At 41.1% G+C, this 23961-nt stretch overlaps 1 protein-coding gene and 1 long non-coding RNA gene across 3 annotated transcripts in view; one reads left to right on the top strand and one right to left on the bottom strand.

The window, feature by feature from the left end:
• Kcnb2 (potassium voltage-gated channel subfamily B member 2) overlaps positions 1–23961 on the top strand; it is a 419439-nt gene that overhangs the window by 264016 nt on the left and 131462 nt on the right. The window lies entirely within an intron of this gene.
• LOC115062939 overlaps positions 16566–23961 on the bottom strand; it is a 41195-nt gene continuing 33799 nt past the window's right edge. For both annotated transcript variants that reach the window (XR_003842844.1, XR_003842845.1), the window contains one exon: positions 16566–17343. This is a non-coding gene — a long non-coding RNA (uncharacterized LOC115062939). The remainder of the gene's footprint in view (positions 17344–23961) is intronic.

The raw sequence follows: 23961 nt of genomic DNA, 5'->3' as shown, positions 1-23961 counted from the left end.
GCATATACCCAGAAGATACTCCAATATGTAATAAGGACACATGCTCACTTATGTTCATAGCAGCCTTGTTTATAACAGCCAGAAGCTGGAAAGAACCCAGATGTCCCTCAACAGAGGAATGGATACAGAAACTGTGGTACATTTACACAATGGAGTACTACACAGCTATTAAAAACAAAGAATTTATGAAATTCTTTAACTAATGGATGGATTTGGGGGATATCATCCTGAGTGAGGTAACCCAATCACAATAGAACACACATGATATGCACTCATTGATAAGTGGATATTAGCCCAGAAGCTCAGAATCCTGCTTAGAATGGGGAACAAAATACCCATGGAAGGAGTTACAGAGACAAATTTCAGACCAGAGACTGAAGGAAAGATCATCCAGAGACTGCCCCACTTGGGAATCCATCCCATAAACAACCACCAAATCCATACACTATGGCAGATATCAATAAGAGTTTGGTGACAGGAGCCTGATATAGCTGTCTCCTGAGGGGCTCTGCCAGGGCCTGACTAATACAGAAGTGGATGCTCACAATTGTCGCGGACCCCCGAACTCTGACCAGCAGAAATAGGGTAGAACAACACAAATGCCAAGCAGGTTCCAAACAGATTTCGTCTTTATCTCCCTCAACAGCTTTTAATCTTTTCCCTCTCACAAGCAGCTTTTTTAACCCTCTCTCTGTTCTCACTAAACTCCTGCAACTCCTTCTTCAACTCCTGCCCACCTGAACTGTTTACAGCCTTCTCCCCCAGAATCCTCCCCCCTCCCTCTGGGGCACATCCTGTTTGTCCCAGCCCCCACCCCCTGCTCCTTCCCAGCTCGGGGTGCATCCTGTTTTCAGTCCTCCGACCTGATCCCCTTCCCCTCTCCTGGATCAGATCAGAGTTCAGCCAGGGAGGCCAGTGATAGTCCATTGACTCAGCAGGCAGGCAATCCACACAGGCTCAGCAGCTCAGGTTCTTGTAAACAGGGACCACCGGGCTTGGCACACCCGCTCCCTACACACAATCATCCATTTTAAAGAGCATAGGGTCCCCAGTAGAGGAGCTAGAGAAAGTACCCAAGAGCTGAAGAGGTTTGAAGCCCCATGGGAGGAACATCAATATGAACTAACCAGTACCCCAAGAGCTCCTTGGAACTAAACCACCAATCAAAGAAAACACATGGTGGAACTTGTGGTTCTAGCTATATATGTAGCAGAGGATGGCCTAGTTGGTCACCAATGGCAGGAGAGGCCCTAGGTCCTGTGAAGGCTCTACACCCCAGTATAGGGGAATGCCAGGGCCAGGCAGGGCGTTGGATGTTGGGGAGCAGGGGGAAGTGGGAGGGGATAGGGGATTTTCAGAGGGGAAACTAGGAAAGGGGATAACATTTGAAATGCAAATAAAGAAAATATCTGATAAATATATGCCCCAGTACAGGGGAATGCCAGGGCCAGGAAGAAGGAGTGAGTGGGTTGGGGAGCAAGGTGGGGGGGGGAGTGTATAAGGGACTTTCGAGATAGCATTTGAAATGCAAATGAAGGAAATATCTAATAAAAGAAACTAAAAAAAAATTTTCATTCTAAAAAAACAAACAAAACAAACAGATTCCTAGTTTCTGACTGCAGGTTATGATTTAACAGACTTGAGCAAGTCCTTGGTATAGATGTTTCAAGGCTCCCCAGATTCCTAAGTGCAGAAAACATCCCCATAAAGTCTTTGCAATTTCTTTTCTTTTATTCCTATTGTTACTCTTGCTGTTTTAATTTAACTTGTTCCTTGAGGATTTCATACATGTATATAATGCATTCTATTTAAGCTCACCTCTTATCATGTGCCAGGTTCCTCATCTCATCCTGCAGGAAGCTCCTTAAGCAGGTGGGGTAAATGACCCAAAATAGCTTCAGGAAGTTCCTTAACCAGGAAGGTTATAGCTCAAACTAGCTTCATGAAGTTCCTGAAATTGACCAGAGTCACCAGTCCTGCCTCTGCCAAAGTCAGCAAAAAAAGCTGGGAGCCCCCTCAGAACGAAGGAATCTGAGCTGCAAAGAAGGCTCTGAGACAAGCAAAGTTGCACCTAAAACTGAAGCAGAGCAGCTGCTTGGCAGAGGTGGAAAGGAACTCAGACACCTGAAAACCACTCTTCACACGGCTGAGCTGCCTGCAGGCTGTGCAGTGTGCTCTAGCCTCCCAGCTTTGTGAGATACTACCCGTGCTGGGGTAGGCTTTCATGATGCAGCTGTCTTTGAGTGATTTCTGCTTCTGTAACTCTAACAAAATTTTGGGGTCACCAAGTTGGACTTCAATACTTTGGTCTGTCGTGGGCTCTCTGCTGCATTGAATAGACATGTGTTGCATCTCCCCAGAAAAATGTTTTGTCACACAATACCTCCAACCTGTCTTGTCTCCTAACAATCCCTGTCATTACCCCCTCTTCCCTTCAAGTCCCTTCTTCTCACATTCACATCTAATTGCTTTATCTGTAGTCTATTGATTCTAACCATCTGTGTGAAAACAAGTTTAGGACTATGCATGGGCCTGAAGGACTCACTCTTGAGTATACAGCTGAACACAATGACTTTGGTGTTTTAAACAGGGTGCTTATAGTACGCCGGCAAGGTTTATGAAATGTCACAGAAATAGTGTAAGAAGAATGTCAGAGAAGACGGAAAATGTTATCCTCAGGGCAGAGCAAAATACAATCTTACAGCAGCTGAAGTAGCCTTCACTGGCCATGCATAAGACAAGACCTATTAATAGCCGATCATGGACCAGGAAAGAGCTTATGGGACCCTTCTTTCTAATTAGCTAGTCCAAAATTTCTTTTCTTAAACCATGTTCATTCAGAGAACTTGCAACTGGACCACCCTTATCTAATGACTAGGGGCTGCTCTCATATGTATAATTGCTGTATTGAGATACAATTTGTATAGTATAAAATTTGCCTATTTACTGTATGTTTTAGGGGTTTTTGTTACAGTCATTGATTTGTGCATCTGTGGATACAGTTAAGCCTACATTTCCATCATTTTAGAAAAAAAAAAACCCTACAAATCAAAAGGGATACACAGCATCCATTCCTTTCTGTGCCCCCCCACACACACTCTAAGCAGCCAGAGCCTACTCTAGACCTCTGCTTCATATTAATGTAATCATGTAATATGTAGGCTTTGGTTTCTTTCACTTAGCTTAATGTCTCCAAGGTTCATCTACAGTATAACATGTACCAGTTCTGTATTTATTTTAACCAGTTTTACCTGTTGGCTTTTGGGTTTCTGCTTTGAGGCTATTATGAATAATACTTCCGTGAACATCCATGAATAGGGTCTAATAGAACATGTGCTTCTGTTTCACTAAGAGTAGAATTGTTAGATGATAGGGTAAATCTATGTTTAACACCTGGACAGATTGACAGCTGTGTTCTGAAGTGGTAACACTATCACATACCCCTATCAGAAAGAATGATTTCAGGTTTTCCACATCTTTATTAATACCTGTGTATTATCAGCATCCCCATGCACATGAAGCACTGTCTCACTATCATTTTTATGTGCATCTCCCTAATGGCTAATGATCATGAGCATCTGCTGGGCCTGTCTTCTCTGTAGAAATGTCAGTTCGGTGCTTTGTACATTGGGTGGGCTATTTAATTTTTATGATTGGATTATAAGAGCTCTTTTAAAATTCTGGTTGTAAATCCCTTGGTGGAAATAGGAATTGCAAATATTTTTGGCCCTGTATTATTTGTAGCACAAAACCTTTACTTGTGATCTAGCACAGCTAATCCATTCTTTCTTTAGTTGCTTGTGAGTTTTGGCATCACATCTAAGAAGCTGTTGGTGAAGAAAGTCAAAACGGTTTATGCTTGTCTTCTTAAAAATTTATAATTTAGCTCTTTTATTTATCGTTTGATCTATTAGAGTTGCTTTTTGTGCATGATACAAAAAGGGGACCCAACTCATTTTTACCATGTGGATGTGTCATGCTAACAAATAGTTCCAGCACTGCTTGTTAGAAAGATTGTTCTTCCCCCCCAATTGAATCGTCTTAGATTCTTCATTCTTTCAAAAAATGAAGAACCATAAAAAGACAAACTAGCAATATTTCCTCAAATTAAAAGATTTACTGAGAATTAATTAGGTAGGTGGCTATGTCTACTGGATACTGTTCATGTCCTACAGCAATTAAAGAGCTTAATTTAGCATCAGTTGGACCCTGGTTAAATACATCCTACGTGTTGAATTCTAGGAAAGAAAAATAAATTGACTATAATTTCTCTCTATCTATCTAGGAAGACAGAGGAGCAAACAGTAAACCCTGCTATATGTGCTGCTGGGGAAAATGTGGGCCAAAATGGAAGTATAAAACTGGGAGGGTTTCTCTGAGGTGAACGCTGAGCTTAGTTCTGGAGAGAAAGGAAAGGAAAAGCAGAGAGCTCTCTAAGACTAGAGCCCTTGTGACCGTGGGCAAGAGAGCAGAAAACAAATCAGCCTGGATGGATCCAGCATGCCTGCCTCTGGATTTGGGCCACATTCTGTTGTCAAGGACATTAGACATAGTTAGTTCCCTGACTGTCTGGAGGTTCTCAAGCCTCGATTTGAATTTTTGCTTTGACATAGTGTGTTTCCAGGGTTGGCACCGCTGACCACAATTCTAGGCTGCTTTCTCCTCGTGAAAACATGCCCCAGGTGCTTACACTGCTCCTTAAATAGGGAAGTTTCCACCATGCAGACCTCAAGCACAGCCTGAATGTCCTTCCTTACAAGTGGTGCCCTGGCCTGAGTAAAGGTGAAGCTGAAAAAGAGTAAGTTTTCTCTTTTAACCCATTATATAAAGGGTTACCTTTACTTAATGCCAGCCAACTCTCAACCTGAGACATATTACCTGTGCCAAGTATCCCTCAGCGACACAGGGGAGCCCTTGAAACTCTGAGGGCACCAGGCTCACAAACCCAGATATTGCTTACTCCTTTGGCTGCAGCTGCGAAGCAGCCCTCCAACTGGTGTCATGGGACAGCCCAGAAAACAGTAAGGACCATTTCCCAGCAGGGTCAGGACACAGACCTACATGCCTACCTGCAAACCTCCCTACCTTCTCGACCATCTATGCCCCAAGGGACACCAATAGTGTTCAAGGGTTCTGTTTATTAAGATGGACTTCTCTTTATGTGCTTAGTGAAAAGGCCCCTTGGAGCAATCATCTGCCGTACGCAACTGGAGCTCTGAGAGGGGAGGACTTGAGTGCTGTGGTTTGTAACAGAGGGGAAAACACTGTCCCTACACATTGTGGAAGTCCTGCCTTTACTACTAAGGAAAAGGCAGAAGGTTTAACGCAGTGGGAATATAGCTGTGCTCTCTAAATGCTTGCCACTCTCACCAGCTACTGACAAGTGTCCTTTTGAGCTGTTAGTTCTGTGCTGGGTGAAACGGAGATGGTGGAACCTACCTTCTGAAGGCTCTGTGAGGATTAGTAGGAGAATTCCTGTTAAGGCTTAACTAAATAACATAAACTAAGTGTTGTTTAACGACTACTCTGAGAACTAGGGCTGTGGTTATCTCTCTCTCTCATTCTCACTATGGAAATCAATAGGGCCGCTGCATTACATAAATTGGTATAGCTAGGACCAAAGCATTAATAGGGATGCTGTGTTAGATTAATTGGTGTAGCTAAGACGGAAGCAGAGAAAGGGAGAGAAATTTGCTTTACTCGTAGTTCCCGAGACCTCAAGCATCATTCGGCAGAACATCATGGTGCCTGGTGCTTGTAGGAGAGAAGACCCTTCACCTCACAGTTGACAGTGTGTTGAGAAAGGAAGGGATTGGGCACTAGGCTTAGAACTTCAAACTATCTCTGGTGACCTACATACTCTAGCTAGGCCTTAGTTCCTAATGTGTTCTGATTCTCCCAAAATAGTGCCACCAGCTGGAGACCAAGAATTCAATACCTGAGCCTATGGGGACATTTCATATTCAAATGACAACAGATGCAACACACTGAAAATAGCCACATGTTTTCTCTGTGTGTAAAAGCCTGAGAACTGAGCCCAGGCCATAGCCACATGGCTCTGTGCACCTAAAGCAGTGTGCTGTAGGTTCTGAGGACATTGTATTGCTCTTGTATTGGTCCAAATTATATCTTTCACAGACTTTTTTATGTTGGGGATCCATCTATATTTGTTTATGCTGATTTGTGTGCTACTGAGGGGAAAAACTTCCAATTACTGGCAGAGAGATAGGACCGATCTAGCTTTAGCTAAAGTCATGGTTCCTCCAGAAAAATCATGTGAGGCTGTAATTATTCCACAAGCAATGGACATGGGCTGTATAATTAAGGAAGAGATACATTAACCAAAAATTATGATGATAAACAAGATGATGATATGCAATTAACCTTTGCAGTAGGTAACATCGGCAGTTACCCAAGCCTCTTTTCACAGAACTGCTCACTTGAAAATCATCCAGCTTTGCTGTGGAGTTTGCTTAAATATTTAATTTACCTGCCTGCAGAGAAAGTGACTCCCTCTCTTCATCTTTTTTCCTTTGAGCTGTACCTTCTGCTTTTGCCATATCGACACTCAAAACTGTATGTTATCGAAAGAATTGGTTTCCTAAAGAAGTTTATTTTTTTTCCTGAAGTCTCTAAATATAAGCTGGTATCTAAACAGTATTTACAAAGTAGAAGAAAGCCTGATGTTCTTGTGTATTATTGAAGTGTGAGCTTGTGATGGAGAACTAACTGTATGTTCTGTGGTCACGGCTCGGTGGGAATAGGTCAGGCCAGTGGAACCCTGAGACATGGGAGCAGAGGATTAGGGGCAGATTCAGAAGTGGGAGGACTGACCATGCTCAAAAGCAAATGTTTGAGGAGACTGACATTCAATAGAATATTGCAAAATCAGAGGTTAGTCTTCAAGCTCAGACTCTTTAGGAAGGTCCAAGGTTGGTTTGTGAGGTATAAATCTACATTACAACATAAAATCAGAAGGTTACATGATGACCCAGAGAGTCCTAGTCTGGAAGACCAGATGGCAGGATTCAGAACTTCAGTCCCTAAGGGATTCAAGGAGAAAACTAACCTCTTGATGAAGCAGGCAAAACAACCATCAAAAAATCTAAACTATACCCAAAGACATGGGGATGAGAGTGAAAGAAGAGTCCAACATTGAGATCTAAGGGCAAAAATGGTCATGCTGCTAGATCAGTACTCCCTAGCCAATAGGATACTTACAGGATCTAACCAGGGCCAGAATGAACTCAGACTTAGGTCATATACAGGTGTCATTGTTGACACCATTGACATTTTGAACAATACATATTTGGTAATAAGGGCTGCCCCATGCCTTCTGGGGTGTTTAGAAGCACGTATAGCATTTAGACATTAACCTCGAGTCATAAAAATTAGAAATGTCTCCAGTCATCATTAAATAGCCCTGGGAGAGAGGCATCATTTTCTTTGAAACTAATAAGTGGTCACAGCTGCTAAAGATAAGTGGCTGCGAAGGTGAAGAGCCAAGATGACCACAGTCCCATACTCCCTATCCGAGCTTCCCAGAGCTTCCTTCTTGTTCTTAAGCATCGAGTCCTTTCTGGCTATGTTTATCATTTTTCTGATTTCTTCTATAAGAAGAATTCTATTATAAAATATTCATGTTTACCCTAAAATTAGGTAGATGCCTACACAGTCCCTACAGGATGATACTTGGAAAGGCCTATATCCACTTACTGCAACTACCCAGGTGAAACATACCCTATTCCATAGAAGTACCATGCCAAGTCCCAAATTTTAAAGGATCCATAGTGAATGTCACCCTTGACTAAATGCTCCTGTGATGCTGGTTTCTAGTCAGGGTTTGTCTCTGGGGTGCCAGACGGGGTACTCTGAAATACCATTTATTCTTCCTAGTTGGGCAGCAATGTGTGAAATGGCAAGGATGAGGTGATGTTGGCAAGCACCTGGATCCCTCTGTCCATTGGAATCTCACATGATCCCTTGTCATTTCTTTCAATTGGCTATTAGTAAATTGAAATATCGTGTTGAGATTAAAATGAGTTGATGTAGTTGCTCACACTTATACTCTGAGCACTAAGAGGTTGATACAGGAGAATTGACATGAGTTCAAGGCCAGCCTGGAACACAGAATAAATTTCAGGACAGGGTGGACTAGAATAATCAATCACACAGGTGCACATATACACAGACACATACATGCTTGCACACATATAGTACACACATAAAATCTTGACAGCGCTCACATCCTTTCTGACTAGGGTGTTCTGGGTAGCATCCAATAGCATTCGTTACTGAATTATTGATAGATTAGAGGCAATTTCTTAGGCTTGCAGAGGAGACCTTCATGAAAACTTACCCATCCTGCTTTCTATGGGCATATCTGAATAGAAGAGAACAGCTCAGTAAGATTCCATATCTTCCTTATGTGAGGAAAACAGGTTATTTTTATAATAGCGGAAATTATAATCTAATCTAATCATCATTTCAACATTGATAGGTGGATCTCTGTAGGATATACAGAGCTCTTCAGGAGAACATGACTCATTTTAACCACAGGATTATTTGTTTTCGTTCCAGCCTATGATAAATCTAGAATATGGAGTTAAGTCTAGAATATGCTCATGGGGTAGGGTAGGACAGGTTTCACTTGAGATAGCTTTAGGATACTAACAGAAATTAGGGATTGATCTAGTTTGTTTAAGACATTCTTAGGTGAATGGGAGCCCTATTGTTAAAATATTGTCTGGGATGTTAGGTAAAATGTTTCAACTTACCAGGGGTTTTGAATGGATCAATTTTTGCTTTTATTTTCCCAGGACTTATCTTCATTATTATTTGTATATAAGGATTTTAAGATATCTTAGTCCTTTATTGTCAAAACATATTATTATTCTAAAGCATTTCATGGATTATAAACTAGTCATTGATTCATTCCAAGTTCTTGTAAAGCTATGGAAATTATTAAAAGAAGTGACATTTAATCAAGTTTTAGTAGCAATCACAACAATGACAAAAATCAAAGGCTTTTTGCAAGTTAAAAATCCCTTTATTTTTATTTCTCATTAAATTTGTTATGATTCTATGGGATATTTATTGTTTCCATTGATTGTAAATAAGGAACCTGAGACACAGAAGGTCACCTGCCTGATGTCCTCATGGGTCAGTCAGCATTCAAGCTCAGGCAAAGTCTACTTGCATCATAATTATAGCATCCAATTTTTCTTATATAGGAGCCAAAAAAAGCTATTTCTTTGCCCTTGTGCTTATTTCACATTTTTATCACCTCTGTCACTGTGGTTTTACATATAAATACGTACGTTTTATGTATATGTAAATTAGCTTACAATTTTAAGTATACAATTTTGTGTGTATATATATATATAAATATATGATTTCTTCTGATCTCAATATATAAATGTCCTGATGTAAATTTCTATTTCCCTGGATTATGCTTGGCGACGTGTTTAGAGCAATTCCGTACTACAGAGAAATATTTCAAGGATCCAGTATTCATTCATCCAGGTGTTGCTAGTTTAGAGAACTGCCTGAATTCACCTAGAGGCTAAGGGCACCAACTTTCTATCAGGATCTAGAGGCAGAGGGCAACCTGACCAACCCAACCAAGGCCTTCTTTGGAAAGAGAAATTGATTAGCCTGTAGAAGAAGCATGGAGGCTGCTAAAGTCAAGACAGGAGGGGAGCCAGGGAACAGAGGGACTATCACATCCACCTCTACAGACACTTGTGAGCGGTAACTCAAAGGCTCTTTGTCTGCTTCCCTTCTCTCTGTCTTTGAAGCAAACAAGGACCAGGAGAGCCACCTATCCCCTGAAAGTCACCTTTCAAGACCTATATTCCTTTCCTTGAAACAAAATCTTAAAATTCTATCTCCAACAGACTGGCCCCCAGTAAACATTTAGAGGTGGGGATGGGTCTTCCTAAGGAGAAGGGCATAGATATTGTCAAAAGATGCTAGACTGCTTCTTAAAAAGAAAGAGGGCATAAGGAAGAAGAGGAGGAGGAAGAGGAAGAGGAGGAGGAAGAGGAGGAGGAGGAAGAGGAAGAGGAGGAGGAAAAGAGGAAGGGGAAGATTCGTTTTATTCCTAGGAGTGTGTGTACCCAACGACGGAACTCCTGGAGTTGAAGTTGGAATTGGAAACAGTTGTGAGCTGCCTCTCACCAGTACTGTGAATTGAACTCACATCCTTTTGCAAGAGCAGTTCACACTCCTAATGATAAACCCATGACACTGGTCTTCTAACCAGGGTCTCTGGAGCAAGACCATCTATGGCAGAGTACAGCCCCAGGCTGCCTGTTTTGAGTATCTACATGGAGATAACTCACGGGACTCTTTAGAGTAGTCAACAGTTTGACCTAAGAGGAACCCTGGCCTTCCCTTCAGTTACAAGATGAGTGCACATATTTTTAAAAGCTGCTCTTTGTACCCCCTTTAAGTAAATATATAGATTTTAAAACACAGAGGCACGACTTGGCTTTGTGACTCATAGTAAACAAGGCTATGGCAACACCCCCTCATCTCTGAAGCAAAAGCAAAGGATTCTACCCTTCCCCTATGTCTCAGCAACTAGTTAGTATGTAGGAAGGTTAGGACAAGTGGCTATATGAATGAGCTTCTCAAGTTGATGTACGGGTAGGAAAAGCTAGGCTAGGAATGTTTTGATTGACAGAAATCCCAGCCAGTATTCTTGCAAAGACATCTGACTGTTTCTTGTGCTTTGAGCAGCTCATCATTCATCCTCTTGCCCATATTTACATGTTTGCTTTGTGTGTGCTTTGGGCCCTCGGGAGGATGTTAGCAACTCCACTGAGTATTTTTAGCCTTTTAATGTAGCTCTCCTTGTTCATAGTATCTTGTCTTCCTGTGCCCTCCACTAACAAGTATCCTTTATAAACATCTGTGGGGTGGACACTTGGAGGCCAGGCCCCAGCCAAGAGAACTGGGGTGATATTGTAATGCACAGTTCAACAGACCCAAATCCAATTAATTTTTGATGATGACATCTACCGAGCAGAATCTGTTAGGGAGAGAGGAGAACTTGGCAAACCTGGAACTTAATTCTGTCTGGGTGTTCAATGGGAAAATAAAAGGAGACTGGGTGAGCTCTGAGATACTTTGAAATTATGACAGTCATGACTTATGTTCATCGGTCTACAAAGGTTATAAATGGAATAGACCCCAGAAGATAGACAAGAGATGCAGGGATTATCATATAGCAACAAAAGGAATCTACTTACTGGAATCTTCATTACATTGAGGAATGTTGGTGTAATGAGTATTTTCAGGTTAGTGTTTAATGGTGTCCTCTGCCTTCCTCTCTGTGCACAGCATGTGCTTAGACCCCAGAATCAAGAGCCTGCAGATGAAATTGCCAGTGCCATAGAAACATAAAGCTTAAAGACTGGTGAATGACACTGCATCTCCTGTGGCTTTGGCCTTCACATAGGCAGAGTGCTCCTAAGATGGTTCATCAAAGAGCTTCATGTACATCTGTGAAGTGAGAGAATAGGACACACTAGTTGGCAGGCACGGCAGTAAATAGCTTTCTGGAAAGTCTTTGGACTTGGGATTGGACTGTGGTGAGCCAAGACTTCATCCCCCTGGGGCAAAAAGTCATTGTGCTTTCTTAGAAAAGTCACCCATATTTTGTGTCTCCAGTTCTTGGCTTGTAAAAGCACCATCAGAAACAATAGTCTCTTGGCTACTTGTTAACATCATGGAATTCGGAGGTGTTTATTGGAATTTTTGTTTTTGAAGAGTTTCCAGAATCCTAGACCTTAAAAATAATAGAAAGTTAATGTGCAATATGATCATCTTCTTGCAAATCTTTAGAATTATCTATGAAATGCCACTAGGCTAAGTGGTCACAGGAGAATAAGAGGACAGTGTAATCAGCTACTTAAGATTTCAGTCTTAAGACAAAATTGATATGTGTGTGTGTGTGTGTGTGTGTGTGTGTGTGTGTGTAACACATACATTTGTAGAAAGAGAGAAGAAAAAGGAGAGAGAGAATAGTTCAAAGCAATTGACTACTGTAATCTTTGAAGAATTCATTGACATGTTCTAGAAAATAACGTTTGTTGCTTCTGAAGAAACATTAATGAATCCTCATTTAATATGTTCCCCTTTCTAGAAGCTCTGCTTCATCAAGCCTGTGAATAAAGCTGGACTCTCTTCCCCACTAGTGTTAGTCTGGAAACAGACTGTCTAAACAGCATCTGCGAATCAAGAGCCCCTGTGGGTAGACCATGTGATAGTACTGCTGTGTGGTATTTATAATTAATGCTCTTCCATTTCTAGCCAAGCATTCTACAGCTTAGGTTTCTAATTATGGGAACAGAGAACGGGTGCTCACACTGAGGTATCATTGTTTTTACTGTTGTAGAAAATGAAGATCTATGAGAAGGAAGGGACCTTCATGAGCCCCTTGCTTTCAACCAGTCTTTCCAGGTCAGCTCTTACCTTGCCCCACTTGAAGACAGTAAATGAAAACTGGATGCAAACTCTCTTTCTCTAGAAATCTTTCCAAGGAAGTGAAGCGATGACAGAGGAGCATCTCTAATTCCAACTCAGCTCTGTGGTTTAATTTCCTCTCTGAAAGCTGTGCTGTTGGCCTGCTATGCTCACCTTCAGGCCTAGCTGCCAAGGCTCCCTGCAGAGCAAGTGATGGTAAAAAGCCAGGGAGCACCTCTGCAGACAGTTAGTAGTTGTCTCAGTGGTGATCCTGTCTGGCCCAGTGAGCAAGTGAACAGACTGCGGGCTGGTAGCTGGTTCCCTTCTGACTTGTGGCTCTCTTGATCCTTGGCTTGTTGCTCTTTGAGTAAATGCCAACTGACGCTTTGGCATCGGAGTCTCGGGAAGAGAAAAATAGACCTGTACACCCTGTCTGCAAAGGCAGAGGTAACAGCAGTTTCAACAGCTCTCTATTCTAGAAATAACACTTTTAGGACAACTTTTGCTTTCATTAAAAGCATTTGTTTCTGGATTAAGCTGCTTTCTGTCACTATAACAAAATACCCCAATGCTAGATGGTTTTTAAAGAGGGGAGGTTTATGTAGCCCATAGTTCTGGAAGTTCTGGAGTGAAACACTGACATCCCCATGACTCTGGTAAGGACCCTCTTGGCTGCTTCACAACGGCAATCACACTGTAAGACAGAAAGCCAGAGGACAGCAGAGAGCAGCCTTACCCTTTGTAACAGCCAAACCTCTTAGAAACATTCTACAGCTTACGTTTCTAATTATGGGAACAGAGAATGGATACTCACACTGAGGTATCATTGTTTTTGCTGCTGTAGAAAATGAAGATCTATGAGAAGGAAGGGACCTTCATGGGCCCCCTGAGAACTGCAGTAGTCCCTTCTCACAGTGGCATCCTAAAGGACTCTTTACCTTAGAGGCCTCTCACAGAATCACCACTTCAGTGGACAAGCTTCCAACACGCAGAACCACAGGGAATACTTGACTTCTCCACTCAAGCCACAGCAGAAAGGATTTGAGAAAGCCCTCTTCAACCTACCCTGAGTGCTGACCTCAAGAACGAAAGACACCACCACACTGCAAAGATCTACATGCAGAACATTGTTCACAATATGCTCCTGGCCTTTGAAATAAATGACCAAGCATATCAGCATCCTTTCTTGAGCCTACATTGAAGCTAGTATCTTCCTGCCCATATCTTCTTCATCAGAAAAGGAAGAAGAGAAGAGAAGAAAAGAGAAGAGAAGAGAAGAGAAGAGAAGANAAGAGAAGAGAAGAGAAGAGAAGAGAAGAGAAGAGAAGAGAAGAGAAGAGAAGAGAAGAGAAGAGAAGAGAAGAGAAGAGAAGAGAAGAGAAGAGAAGAAGAGAAGAAGAGGAAACAACCTAATATCTGAGCTTGCCAATAAAGTCATGGAAATGTTTTAAAGTCTATCTGGCAAGGTTCTCCAACTCTGATCTAATTGACTGATGAAGAAAGACCCGCCCTGAATGTGGGCAACACCTTCCCTGGACTGGAGTCCTAGACGGAGGAAACAGGGAAGTGTCCCCAGAATCATCTTCCTGTACTTCTTGCTCACCGAGGCCTGAATGATGACAGTCCCAGGCACAGGGTCCTCTGTCATGCCTTCTGCACCAGAATGAATCTTCCTCCTCTTAGCTGCTGTTTATCCAGGATTTGGTCACAGAAACAAGAAACATAATGAGCCGGGCATGGTGGCACACTCCTTTAATCCCAGCACTCGGGAGGCAGAGGCAGGCAGATTTCTGAGTTCGAGGCCAGCCTGGTCTACAAAGTGAGTTCCAGAACAGCCAGGGCTATACAGAGAAACCCTGTCTCGAACCACCCCCCCCCAAAAAAAAAACCATAATGAATACAGTCCCAAACTGTCAGATTTTATGAGTCTGTGAAAATCTTACCTGACTAGAGAGCTCTCTTTGGAAGAATCTTGACAATTGTAAAATCTAATGCTAAATGAGATGATGCCAGGTCAGAACATGTAAAACTGAAGGATCTAGATGACATCGCTGGAAAGGAAAATGAAATGGTCCTCAGATCAGCACAAAACTGAACATAAGAGAGATGTATAAAAATGGCTGCCAGGGGCAGTGACACGGCTCAGCAAGTAAAGGAGCTTGCCACCAGATCTTAGGACCTGAGTTCTATTCCCAGAACCCACATGATAGAAAGCAAAACAACACTCCCACAATTTTTCCTCTTATTTCCACATGTGCACTGGGACACATGGACACAACACAACTAAATTAAACTACTAGATATATTTAAATGACTAATTTTTTAGTGATTTCATGTCTCAGACACTCCATGCCTTTGGAGGATCATCTCTTTGGTGTAAGTCATTGATAGTCTTTTTCCACCACTTCATCACAAGTCCCACCATAAAGCTGCTGTCTTTCTAATGCAAAACCACTATATCTGAGCATCACTTAATGATGATGGAAGCTGAGAGTGGAATCACTGGCCACAACACAGACCCACTCAGCCTAGACACTGCCACTTTGCTTTATCACTTCTGATTGTCGCCCTGTTCAAGGAAAATTGAAGATCCAGGGCCAGTTTGACAAGTGAAGACCAATGCATCTGAAAAACCTGGGGCTGAAATAATTTCATCTCAAATTACACGGCTACTGTGTCCCTTCCCACACCACTTTGCATTATTCCTCTTCTATTTCTTCAGGAAGATGACTGCAAATATCATTTGGCTGTTGAAAAATGTTAAAATTCTCAAGTAGAAGGAGATCTGTAAAATTTAAAGTACTTAAGACGAAAGAGCTTCACAGAATTGGGACAGTTCTGAAGCCTAACTGCATGTCTGAATCAATTGACAATTTCATAAGTCTCAGATTATTATAATAACTCTCATTTTTCTTGAGTCTGAACATCTGTAATGACTACTATTGTGTTTAAGTCACATTGCGAAAATTCCACTGTTTCCAAGTGGCATATTATATGAAACGTCAAGGACTTTTTGGTGGCTCTTTCCAGGTGTCCAATCTCCGTGGCATGTCACTATGAATTGCAGAGAAACCATTTTCTTAAAGATGTGATGCCTTGCTTATTCAATGTGCTCCGAAAAGACTCTCAGGGAGCTGAAAATTCTTGTCATCTGGCAATGTGTCTGCCATGCTGTCATCATGGCACAGTGCCTTTGTGATGACACTTCTATACATCAGTAATACCAGGAACAGAAATACGCAGTCCATACAGTACACACCCTGGACTTGATGCTTGGGAAGAAGAAGAAACAATTATGATACTGGTTCTTGTGTTTGCTCTTTCAACTTTTTATTGGCATGCGGTCTTCTACTTATAAACAAATAGTTTCTATGTTATGCCATTGTCGGAAGAGAGATTACTTTTCCTATTCATAAAAATGGCTGTGGATTTAAAGCTGATTATAGTAGCAACCGGGTGCTTGAATGCATGGTTTTTGCAAAGATTTTTATTATATTTTTCACCAGTGTCATCATCATATGTATGATGGAGTGGGAAGGTGTGTGCATTCCGCAGCAGGTGTGTGGAGATCAGAGTGCATTTCTCTCCTTCCTTCTTTGTGGGGGTTCCTGGGATTGAATTCATGTCACCCTGCTTGTGTAACAAGCACTTGACCTGCTGAGCCCTCTCACCACCTGGGTAAGTCTGATTAGTATCTTAAAGGAACCCTTTGGGCCCACTGTTCAATGACATATTAAAGACAGCTTTATTCTTAGGCCATTGACAGAGATCCTAGCCTCTGCTTTTCTGCCTTTACTCCATTATTTACCCCATCCAAGAACTGCTGCGAGCTTTTCAGGACATAAACCAAGTTATATCCTCAGAATAATCACCAGTGGTTTTTCCCGGGCTCCAGGACTGACCTCAGGTGGCTCACCTGGTGAATTTCCGACCCTTTTGAAATCTCACTTATTTTCACTCTTTTCCAAATGAACTGCTGCCCTCCTGGGACCCTTAGGGAGCCAGGGTTATTCAGACCATCTGCCCTCTGCGGTCCCCTGACCTATTGCATGAATTCTCTTTCCCCTAGTGAGTCTTGGAGTGGCTCAGGGTATAGTTCAGTTCCTGAGGCTGAGGCTCCTTCTAAAGCTGTCCTTCCTCCACATATCTGCTGACAATATGCCATCAACCCCTCTTGATTATTTTTACAGAATCTGTCCTCATCCAAAGTGACTTGTTTGCTTGCTCTTCTTCACTAAATATAAACTCAAGGAAGGAGCAGGAAATGGTCGCTTTGTTGCATTCTCCGTGCCCACAGGAGTTGAGACCAGTGAAAAGTTAGGGTCTAAATGTTTTGCAAGACATGTTTATTCCCAGTCACACAAGTACAGAAATAGACCTTCCTTTCCCTGGATGTACCCTACTGTCCTTTCTGACTCCATCATCCCCATACACTAGCCATTATGTTCAAGAGTCTCTGGCTTCTAGTTAAACACATCATCTATGAGGTGTGGCTTATGGCTGAGCCTTGAAAAACAGTCTGAGTGGTTGCTAAAGCTAGCCTAAATCCATAAAAAACCCATGAGCCTTATTTTAGAAATTAATTACATGGAACATTTGATGATAGCTTCTAACTACTAAGGAACTATGTTGATATGGGCACAGCTTCTGCACATTTCTCTTCCTAACAAAATTGTGTGGGAGAAAGGGAGGCAGAAAGGAATTACCAACAGCCCACATGCTGGAAAATGAGCTCCTGAATAATTAGAACTCTCTAGATTTCTGTTAGTCATTTATTTTTTTCTTTTCCTAGAATTCTCGAGTCCATCTTTAGGAGTGATGAAAGCCACCAAGAAAGTAATTCTGCCTTGCTGATTTTTTCTTCATTCTCTGGAAAGAAAATAAAGTTAATTTAGTTAGTTATTCATATAAAATATAAAAAAATCAACATGAAAAATACTCTGGATTGTTAACAAAAAAACATTTTTCCTTTTTTTGCCCCGATGGAAGATGGTACCATTTAATTAGTTATTTTTCTGACATTCTGTTTTATGTGATTAGAGATGCCTGCAATGAATAAGAATTGTTTTTTATGTTAATGTATTTCCCAAACTTCTGGTATATTGTCTGTTTGGCCTGGTAACTTAGTTTCCAGAAATCTGGTTTTCTTTGGTTTACCAGCCTTTGGCACATGGTAGCGAGGATGTGATCTGCTCACCCATTCATTGTTGTATGCCCAGTGTGCACTTGCCAGTGCTAGAGATGCAGAATGAGGCCCGTCACAGGGTTAAGATTTCCTGAGACCTTTCCCTGTAACCAGCATACTGAAAAGGGCAATTCCATTTTTAAATTCTGGAGGTTTTCCATATTGAAATGTGACTTGGAGACAAAGAAAGGTCACTAGTTTGTTGCAAAAATAAAGTTGTTCTTAATTAAATATGAAATGGGAAGAAAACTGAAAATGAAAAATCAAAAGCAAGAATCAGGATAAATCTCCACATGGTATATTCACTGTTTACTTGTAAAATCATAAATTGTGCTAGATTTTTATGTTAACTCCTAAGCATGAAAATAATACAGTAGAATTAAACAAACCTACACTGTTTTAAATGCACATACTCCTCTCTTATATGGAATATGACGTTCTGTTCAGGAAACCCTGTAACCCTTAGGACAAATCTCTTATAGCTACAGCTTTAGTGTGAGAAATAAGTAATAAACAGTCTCTCGAAGGTGATCCAATCATATGCAATGGTGAAGCTCTTCCCCATTCTATAGCCTGTTACTTGGATGCTGGGATTCTTTACTATAATCAAAGGGTTTAGCTTGATGTGGTCCCATTAATTTAATGCCTATGCTATCAGTATCCTGTCCAGTACATCCTTCCCTCTGCCAATGAAATCAAGCCTATTCCTTACTTTCTATTCTCCCAGATTCTCAGTACCTGGTCTTGTGCTGAGGTCCTTGATCCATTTGGAGTTGAGTTTTATGTCAGGTAATAGGTATGAGTCATTTAGATGAAGCTGTTCAGTGTGTCCAGCACCATTTGTTGAAGATACTATCTTTTCTTCTATGTATATTTCTGGCCTCTTTTGGTTTTTGTGTGTGGTTTTGTTGTGTGTTTGTTTGTTTGTTTTTTGTTTTGTTTTTGCTTATTTGGTTTTGTTTTTATATTGTTGGGTTTTTTGTTTTGTTTTGTTTTGTTTTTTTTTGAGAGAGAGAGAGAGAGAGAGAGAGAGAGAGAGAGAGAGAGAGAGAATATGAACTTGGCTGGGTAGGAAGTTGGGGAAGATCTGGAGGAATTGGGAGAAAGAAAGGAATATCATCAAAATATATTGTATGAAACAATTAAATAAAAGTAAGTAAGATATTAAGCTATTATAAAAGAAAAGTTATCTAATTGAGATATTGTAGGGAAGAGGTCTCAAGTTTCAGAATCTTCACCACGCACCTTGAACTGTATTTCACTACATCTATGTGTCACTGTTCAAACATCCACCATATTGCTCCTTGTGAAGCAAGACTGACATCAACATGGGACTCTTCTGGAACTGCAGAATTTCCAGAATATTCCTCTCTTTGCACACAACTTAATGCACTCTGTGGCAGACAAGCTCCCAGGCAGTGAATTAACACCAAAGTGTTGCTATCTCTCTCAGTCCTCCTTCTCTTTGATTCATTGCACAGGTTGTTTTGCATGATCAGACAGTTGGTTCAGCCTCCTCAAGGCCATGAGAACTTGAGGGTATCTCCTGAGAGCTTAGATTTGTTTAATTCTGAATATCCTACACTGATCATGTCTCTGCTAAGATAAAAAGTTTTGAAGACCCTGTAATAAAATAAAAGGGAATAATAATTGTTGATAATGAGAGTCTTAAAGGATAGGCATCGCACTTCCCATTCACTTCTCACTGTATGCACAGAGTAACTTTTATCTAAGGCAGAAGTATCGTGCTTTATAGGAATTCATAGGTCAAATTGATGGCAAATCTATGCCTAGAGCTCATATGCCATTGCTCCATGCTGGTGCTTTCCACACCAATCAACTTCTAACAGGAAGTTATCGCATCCCTTTGATGAGGACTCAACAGCTCATCATTTTTGCCTCTGATCCTACTTAGAATGAGTGTAGCTACCTATTGACAGCTGGGATAGACCAGAAACTAGTAAGTACTTTGCCCAAGGACAAGAAATCATTCCATGAAAAAACTAAAATTGAAATCTAGACTGTGACATTTAAGCAATTTCGACTGTACTTTGTAGGAGGTACTGGAAGGCTTGACCACACAGTACAGTTGCTCCAAATCTGTACTCTACTTCATCAAGGTGTCAGGTTTACCATGGTTCTCTCTGTTCATTTCCGGAGCACGATGGCCACTCAGGGCTTCTCTTCTTCTCAAACTCAGTGCTGCACTCTGACTTTCTGCTGCATTTGCTTTCCAACCTATCTGTGCCAGTCGGGTTACAACTGGCTACAGCTGCTGTGGTGGACCTTCATCCTTTCAGGAATATACAAACCCACAAAACATAGTACAATAAGAATGGGCTGTCACTTTTATGAAAGCTAAAGTGAGTGCGTTAGAGATATTCAGGAAGAGTTTGTAGCCATTTTTTTTTTAATTATATCCATGAATGACAACTTCAAAAGACTGGGAAGATATAGATAAAAACCTTAATGATTTAGCTAAGGCCTTAATGGATCCACTTCAGACTATGGGACTTAGAACTGAGGAGTGTAGACAGTGTGTTTCAGAAGTGGCTTATAGAAGAAAGACAATGTAGGGCTCCAAGCATTTGACCAAATAAATAATCTTTGCTTTTCCATGTCCATGTCCTTCAGCAAAGTAAGGTCAGATGAACTTGCATGCATGTATTTTACATCAAAATGGCACCATTAACATGTATTGTATTTTAGTGATTTCCTTGTTTAATTAAGGTTTATTGCCTACTAGTTCCTATTTTCAACCATGTCTAATAATTCCATTTTCCTGAGGCTTGCTGAATCCCAGATATGAGCATTCTTGCTCTCTGTGACTTTGGGCACCTGCTCTGCTCTACTTCTTTATGAAATGATGATGACTGTGCCCATTCCATCAGCTTGGAAGGCAGACAGAATGAAGTCAAACACATTAGGGACAGTGTCTGGATATGTAACGGTTCTAATACTTGTAGAAGTGACCTCCTGTAGGTAAACACTTGGTCCTCAGCCTCTGATGCTGTTGGGAGATTCAATGAGAGGACTTTGGTTCTCTGGAGGAATTCCCTTGAATGGGATGGTAGGACCTCACCCCTTTCCTCTTCTTTAATATTGGGTGCTATGAGGTGAACACTTTCCTCTACCACTCATTCCTCAACATGACCTAATGTTGCTATTTTACCATAACTCCAGTAACAATGGACTCACTGCCCATGTGCTAAAACCTGCCAAACTAAGAACCAAAATATATCTCCTCTCCTTATAAAATTGTCAGGTATTGTCTAACTAATATCCCTTAACAATATCAACTTAAATATTTTGTAGTATCATAGCAGAAATTGTGACCCATGTACAATGATACTTTGAAGCTGTCATAACAAGATGTCTTAATATAGGGCAACTTAACCAACAAAAGTAACTTCATTATGGCTCTTGCGGCTTCTAACCTAGCAATAACTAATAGGGCTTTGGGAAAAGAAGACATATAAACAAACAAGGTGATGAAAAGGAAAAAGAAAAGAGTTTAAAGACTTTGACATAAGATTTAATTTCATAGTGTGTAATATATATCACTTACTGGGTGTTTACAAAGATGTTCTAGTTACTATGACAAATGTTAAATAGTAATGATTCCAATATTTTCAAAGTTAAGTACTATCATAACTAACAGTTTTAGGATTGTGATGGTTAAGTGGTAAAGTGGTTAGCTTTAACCTGGGAAAGAGTGTCAGTTAAAGATCATGTAAACTGAGTTGACCTGGAAGCATGCCTGTACAGGATTATCTTAATTGATGTAGGAAGACTCAGCCCTTTAAGAGAGGTACCATTCCCCAGGTGGGATGGTGGTAGTTGTGAAATGTGTTAGAGTGGAACAAGCAAGCAACCATGTGTTTCTCCCTACCCTTCACAGTCGAGGCCATGTGACTAGCTGTTTGAAATTCCTGTGTTGACTTCTGCACAATGATGTACTATAATCTGGAATCATAAGCTGAAGTAATCCTCTTTCTATCCTACATTGATTTTGGTCAGGGTATTTTATCACAGCAACAGAACTGAAAGTGCAGTGGGGGTGCTGCTTCTTCTAGCTGTGAAGTGGGCAGGCTAAGATGAACTCAGCTCAGGACAATTCTGAAAGGGGGTTTTCATAATCATGGTCCACTCTGCATTTTTGCTTGGTGAGCACACAGGAATGACTAAATCTCTGTGAGCCACAGCATACTTAATAAGAAAAGTTATTGTTGGGCTCTCGAAGGGTAAATAGAGGTTATCGGGGTAGAGAAAGAGAAAGCAGGCCCATGGGACTTAGAAGCAAGGGGAGACTTGGTGTACTCAGGAGTGGACAGAACTGACACTCAGGAACTCAGTGTTCTCGTTTGTATGTCTTTTGCTATGATAAAACACTCTGGCCAAATGCAGCTTAGAGCAAGAAAGGGTTTATTTGGCTTATACTTCCAGTATGCAATCCATCATTGAAGGAAGTCAGGGCTGGAATTGAAACAGAAACTATGGAGGAACACTGCTTACTTACTGACTTACTCTCTGGCTTGCTCAGGTAGCTTGCCCAGACCCATCTGCCTAGAGACAGTGCCACCCACAGTGGGCTGGATGTCTGGTGGCAATCATCAATCAAGATTCTAACAGACAAGGCCACGGGCAATGCTGACTGAGGCGATATTTGAGTTCTTTCTTCCCAAGTGACTCTAGGTTGTGTCCAGTTGACAATAAAACTAACCAGGACCGTCTAACCAGGACATCTTAGGAGGTTATTCTTTATCCTGAAGATTGCAGGGGACGTTAGAAGGTTTTTGAGCAGGAAAGTAACAAGAAATGAAATACACTTTGTGGTTTGCGTGGTACTTATGGGTGCTTTGTCTATTCTTATCTCTGCTGTGGCTATCCCAGGTTCTTCCGGTTACTTACTCAACCAGCTGCTGATAAGTTAAACAAAGCAGGATTTCAGGAAGTTAGAACATTAGAAAGAAGATGATTGGTTTACCATTATGATGTAAGAGATGACTCAGCAATTAAGAGTAGTTGTTACTCTTGCAGAGGACTGGAGTTTGGTTCTAAGCAACCATGAGGTAGCTTCAACTATCAATAATTCCAGCTCCTGGGGATATCCTACCCTCTTCTGTCCTCTGTGGGCAGGAGGCACACACATGTGATGCAAATACATGAATAAAGGCAAAACACTCATACACACCAAATAAAATAAATGTAAAAAAAAAAGACGATGTAAGAGACATGCTTGACAGCTCATGATTGGATAGAATCCCAGCATTCTGGAGGCACAAGGTGGCAGATCTCTATGAATCTGAAGTCATCTTGAGCTACATAGATCCAAGCCATACATGATGAAACCCTGTTTCAAAACTACATAAAGCATGAGATGACATATCTTAACTAGGAAAATGCAAGTAGGATTACAGAAGAGAATGTTGAGAAGATATAATTAAAAGTTGATATATAAGAAGTTATAGTTAATTACATGAGTTGAAATTAAGTAAAAAGACAAGACTGAGTTTTAGAACCTTAACTCACAAGAATTGGATGAAATATTGTTCTATGATGCAAGAAAAAAATGGGGAGGAGGGGATTCTTGATGAGTGATTAAGTTTATCCCCTTGGGGTTCATTGCTTTGAGTCGCTTGTAGGGTACACAAGTAAGCAATGCTTATAAACAGAGAGTTTGCAGTTCTCCATTAACAGGGAAAGGAACCAGTCTGGAAATGGTGGCTTAGAAGTGCTTACCCATAAGCAAAAGCTCAAAGCAAGGTGACACATGAAAGCCTCCAGGACAGCAGCAGCTTGGGAAAGATAACTGCCAAAGTCAGTCACCAGAAGGCCTCAGAATGGACACTGCAGAGGTGAGGTGAGCCAAAGAACACCAGAGATGGGAGCTTTGTGGGCATCAGGAAGACTGAACAGGGTAACTGGAGTCTCCCCACTGAGGTTAAGTAAAAATTGTTGGATATTTGTTGAGTGTGATCATTAGGATATCACTGGCCACAGTGCTGTGGAGGCTTTGGTGGAATGCTAAGAAGAGATGCCAAAATGAAGTGGGAGACAGAAAGAATAAACACAAGTAAAAGATATGTTTTCAAGAACTTTGGCACTCTGGGAAGAATTTCTTTGTGGCAGTAGCCAACAGGCAGTCAAGATCAAAGCAAAAGCAATTCGTTTTTCCCTGTTGCATCATTATTTCTAATAATACCCAAATGTGGGTTTTTTTGTTTTTTTGTTTTTTGGGTTTTTTGTTGTTGTTGTTGTTGTTTTGGTTTTTTTTTTTTTTTTTTTTTTTTTTGGTTTTT

Source organism: Mus pahari, chromosome 22, assembly GCF_900095145.1.
Source record: "Mus pahari chromosome 22, PAHARI_EIJ_v1.1, whole genome shotgun sequence".
NCBI lineage: Eukaryota > Metazoa > Chordata > Mammalia > Rodentia > Muridae > Mus > Mus pahari.
The sequence above is the reverse complement of the archived record's forward strand: the minus strand, read 5'-3'. Positions and strand labels throughout refer to the sequence as shown.